Here is a 5368-nt window from a genome sequence, read left to right on the forward strand (position 1 = left end):
GTTGGTCTGATTATATTTATTGTAAATTCTCCTTCATGTCTATTTCCACAAAAGTAAAACCAGATGTAACAGCACTGTACATTATCAATCAGTAATGGCATTAAGCAATCTGAAATTCATTACAGACCCAGTCTTCCATGTCTCCTTATCTCCTTCCTTTCTATCCCTTTTTCCCTTCCTCCATTCCAGACCAGGCTAGTTTGCTCTGCAGTAACTTGCTTGCAAAGATGGTATGCGTCATGCTTCCATGTAGAGGTTTGATTTTCATGCCTTCTGCTGACACTGCTTTGCTGATTAGTGGCACTTCACGGTCCCATGAGTAGTCACTCAAATGAGATCTTTCAGCCTCTCGGTTGATTCACATGAAGTGCATTTCCAAGTTCAGTACTCTGGTTCTACTATGCTGCTTACACAGAACGTGGGTGGAATAAGCTATTCAGATTCAAAGACTTTTTATTTTTAAACACCCAATGCTATAGGTCACAGGAAGTACAACTCTAGTGCTTGGTGTTTCCTAAATTATTTGAAAATAGCTCCTGGGAATACAGGCTCTCAATGACCCTTTTCTTCTTTGCTTTCTGTTCCCTGTACTAATAATTTTGGCTCCTTGTTTGTTTTCTTTTCCCTTTTAAAAGAGACTAGGAAAACAATGACTTCTTTTTTGCATTAAGTTTGCCACAGTATCTTATAGGACAAGGAAGTCTCACTTTGCTTTTTCTTGGCATAAAAGGGCCCTTCATTTGAGAGAAACCATAAATCTTAGAAAAGAAAAAAAAGTTACACGTTGACCTTTCTTAGATAGGAAAAAGGGTGACGTAATGAAATGGCTGCTGGAGAATGCTTGTGAGACAAACTGTACTATTTGAGGCCTTTTATTTGTCAGGCATCTTGCATTTACTTGACTTGAATGTTTTTTTCCTCAAGAAATACTGTGCAAAAATTCTAGTTCCCAAATGTTGTATACACTATGTTGCATGTAACATGGTTAACTTTTTTTACTTATGGTATAAATAATTGATTTAATTGACTTTATTCTCAACAAGCCAAAGGAGATGGGAGTGTGTTACAACCCTCAGACTGTGTGCCCAGTAGCTCTGTGAAACTGCTCTAACCTCTACCAGTTGGCTGCCCTTTCTAAGGGGCTAGCTACCAGCTCTGTGTATCTGGGATGCAGTGTGCTCTTGCTGTAGTGGCTTGGGCAGATTTATGCATGAGGAGCTGGAATCTGGCTAGGAAAATCTGGCTGCTTTCTGCCTTTTCATGATACCCGTGGGTTACAAGAGGAGCAGAGTGGAGGAGAGAATCCCTTGGTTTCCCATGTTGATCAGAGATGGCCTTTCATCTCTAAAATGGGTATTTATTATTTATATTATTTTGCATCTATTTTTGGGCAGGGGTGCTGCTCTGTTCCTTCCCCCACAGTTCTAACTGTTTCTGCTGGAAGTATGAAATCTTTGCTGGTTGAGTGAGGGATTCTTGTTACTGAATCCTGCAAGTATTTGGGCTGCACTAATGACCCATCATATGACTGCCTCTGCACAGTTCCTGCCAGAGAGGGATGGGGCTGACCTGAAAGTTTTCAGAGAAATTTTTCAGGTGGAGGTAGCACAGCCCTGCACCTTCTCTCCGTGTTTCCAGGCAAGTAGTACTGGTAGAATCTGATCCTCTGGGGCTAATTCTGACCTTGATCAGCCAACATAAGGTCATAAATTACAAGGCAGTAAAAACTGGTGAGAAATCAGAATCTGGTCCTTTTACATTTATGAGGTGAAAACATTGTTATTGACCCTGGTGGGCTGCCTTTCCTGTTTCTCTGGTTTGATATTTTTTTTCACTTTCCTATATTCCTACATCACGGACTTTATTTCCTTGTTGTTCAGCGTGCTTCAAGGCATGCTGTTGCTAGATGTAAAAAGGCAAACCTCCATCCATGGTTTGGTGGAAGTCTGACCAAATACTTTGTTTCAGCTGGGCATGTACATTGGGGCTGTGCAAAATGGCGGCTGTGTTTTGATTCGATTTTGGATTAGTCCATTTTGGAGGACAGTGTTCTGACCTGGCTCTGTAGGGAGCAGAGATGGGCACTGGGGTCTCCTTCCTGCTGCTGCTTGCCCCGTGTAGCCCTGGATCTCTGCTCTCTGTGGAGCCAGGTTGCGTGGCAAGGACCAGCACTGCCCTGCTGCACAACCTGGCTCCGTAGGGAGCAGAGATCTGCGCCGGGGTCTCTTCACCACTGCTGCCCGCTCTGGGCAGCCCCACATAGCTGGGGCGGCAGGGGAAAGGCAGCAGCGATGAAGAGACCCCTAGCACAGATCTCTGCTCCCTGCAGGGCAGTATCGTACACCTGTTTCCCTGCAAGTCCGGCTCCAAAATTCTGAAATTTTCTGAAATGTTTCGGATGCCTTGTTTTGTTTTGGAGATGTTTCTGAGCCTTCCACTTTAATTCGGATTCAGTGTTTTGGGCACCAAAATGTCCCGAAACACCTCTGAAATGAAACGGCTGCCAAAATTTTGCACAACCCTAATGTATAAGCCTGACATAATGTTTAGGAGCAGAAGAGAATTAGAGCAACAGACAAAGGACTCTTTTGATGGGTTCTGATGTTAGATTATGCTAAATTCACTCTTCCAAAACAGTTCTAGTTTTCACATGTGGTGTTGGTTTTAGTTTCCTTGTTTTAACTGTATATCTGACATGTTTTAAGATTATCTCTATCTGAAAGGTGTATATTAAAACTTATAGTTCATGCTTAGTATATCTGTCTCAGGACTAAATAAGAGCATGTAGGCTCTTATTGAGAAGTCATCCTTTGCATATGGACTCAGTAAGTTTGGTTGGCCAAGAAACTTTCTGTAACTGTGTGTAAGCTGCTTGACTAGAACCTTACAATTCAGAAGCCTGCTTCTTAACTTGCTTTTTTGTATTGCCTGGGGCTTGCAATTGCTGCCTGTTCCTTTTTTGTGGGATAAATGGTTGTACACAGTCATGTGACATGTATGTAATTATGGGCATCATATGCTCAAGGAAAGGGATGAAAGCTTCTTTCTCATGCATATGGACCTTTAGCTGAAAGGGAAGAGTTAGGTCCAAATCTTAACCTTCTATTTTGAACACTGCTGACCAATGGAAAAGATATATGTTCTTTACAATTGTATGAGAGCATTGTGACTGGAAATCACCTCGAGTCAAAGCCAGTCCCTTGTCTTGTAGGTAGGTAAAACACATTACAGTGAAGTCCTAGAACTGGAATCATAGGGTTAAGGCACCTCCAGGTCCTTTATTTCAACTCTTGCACAGGTGCTGGGCATGTTGTTCTTAAATTCCTGTTTGGGTACTCCTAAGCAGTGACATTGCACACCAGTATTTATTTCCCTCTGCTGAGAATACTGTTGAGAAACTTTTGGTTTTCTAATGATCTTGCACTTAAGCATCTCATTTTTGCTATTGGGGAATCTGAGGCAAAATGGTGAAGTGATTTTTCCCAAGTTTGCTGAGTGTGTTAGTGGCAGACCTGAGGTTAGAAGGCAAGAGTTTGTGGACCCAAGCACTCTAGTGCACTGCAGGCTAAATACCAGTTAATATCTTAGTGACTCAGAGTTTGAGTGAGCTGGATAAATTGTTTTACTGTGTGTGGCTACAATCCTGTGTAAGAACGGGATTTATGTAGGTCTCATTCTTTTCTTTGTTAGGCCAGTTTTACAGAGTTATACTTTATTTCAGTGAAATTATGCTTGATTTACCACTGGGGCAAGTGGAAAGTTGGCCCTGGCGATGCTCTTTTGTCCAGCTTGTGCCTTGTCTTCTAAGTTTATATGTGTGTGAAAAAATGTAGCCCTAAGTAAAATCAAGGGCGTAAACCTTCCCAAATGATTTTAGTCATTTTTCCACAAGACTCGCTTCATAAAATATTAACTTTTACGAGACCTTTTATAATGACCCACTTTACCTGGCTTCTCAAAGTGGCATTTTTTGGAGTTATGGAATAAATTGGAGCTATGGAATAAATTGCAGTTTTGTTTCTGAGCATTTCCTTGTCCTAAGCATATTGTCATGGAAGTGTGTGTGTGATACTTGTGCCTTAGGCAGAGAACAGAAATATATTCTGACAAACACCATTGCTTCAGTATCTCTGAGGATTACTATTGTTTAAGGAGCAAGACAATATCTATGGTATGTTACATCTTGTGTTTCTTGGTTGTTCCCCTCCCTTTCCCTCCGCCCTGAAACAACAGATGGTTTAGTAGTTTGCAGATTCCCAGCTCCTTTGGAACACTGACTCTGGAAAAAACTCCTAGGTACTGCACGTTGGCAATTGCCCTCATAAGAAGAAAACAGCTGTCTGTTCAAAAAGAAAGTAGCAGCTAAAATGGGGTGGCTTTGCAGTCATCAAAGGCTGTTTGAAACGTCTGACTCTGTTTGCAAACCATGCATGGATTTGTTCCATTCCACTCAGTTGGCGTCAGTCTGTTCTTACAATTGTATTCACATGGCTCCTTCAGTTTCTTTTTGTGCTGTGCCAGCCGACCGTCTCTACCTTTCCCTTCTTAAATCTTCACTCTGCGTCCACCATATTCCTTAGGGCTAACTTCAGCTAGGTTTGTTGTTCAAAATGCTGAGCCCCCTCCCTATTGGCTCACCTGGACCAGACACAAACAACATTTTCCCTCATGTAGGGCACAGTATAGCTGGGTAATGCATGAAGTGGTGCTGGGGCTGGAGGGGCACTCTCTCTGTTGGAGCCAAATGGGGATGATAGGTGGCAATTTGGTGCTTGTGGAGCTGTCTTGGATGAGATAGAACATGGTGTTTCTCATATTAATACATGTGTCGCGCAGACCACTTATGGAAAATCTAGGCCTTGTGGTTATTTTCAAAAAGGTAACGTTATTCTCTTTGAAATAAAGAAGGAATTTCAGTTCACTGGGACGAGCAGTCTTTCTTTGCTGTCCAGAACAGTTTCATGTTGTCACCATTCTCTGTTTTTACTAACTGTGTTTTAGTACCAGAATGAAATCATTTATCTAACTTTCTGTGCAAACCTACACATTTGGAAGTGGGTGGCCTTTCAGCATGAGAGGAATTATACAACATCTGAAAATGTTTCCTCTTTTCTTGGGATCATGACTGGTATAGTCCTTAGTGTTTGGTAGGGCATTGCATCAAAAGTAATTAGATCAGGGGTGTCCAACCTTTTTGAATGTGGGGTGGATCATGAACTTTTTATCATCCGGTGGGCTGGCGAGCCATATTCAAAGACCTCACAGGAAGCGGTATCACATCAGGAAGTGATGTCATGTGACCTTTGAAACCAGTGAAGTTGCAGGAAGTGACAATGAAATGGATCTAACCAGTTCAAAACTCTCCCTC

Source organism: Gavialis gangeticus, unplaced genomic scaffold (genome assembly GCF_001723915.1).
Source record: "Gavialis gangeticus isolate Ggan-Ray unplaced genomic scaffold, GavGan_comp1, whole genome shotgun sequence".
In the NCBI taxonomy this organism is placed as follows: domain Eukaryota; kingdom Metazoa; phylum Chordata; order Crocodylia; family Gavialidae; genus Gavialis; species Gavialis gangeticus.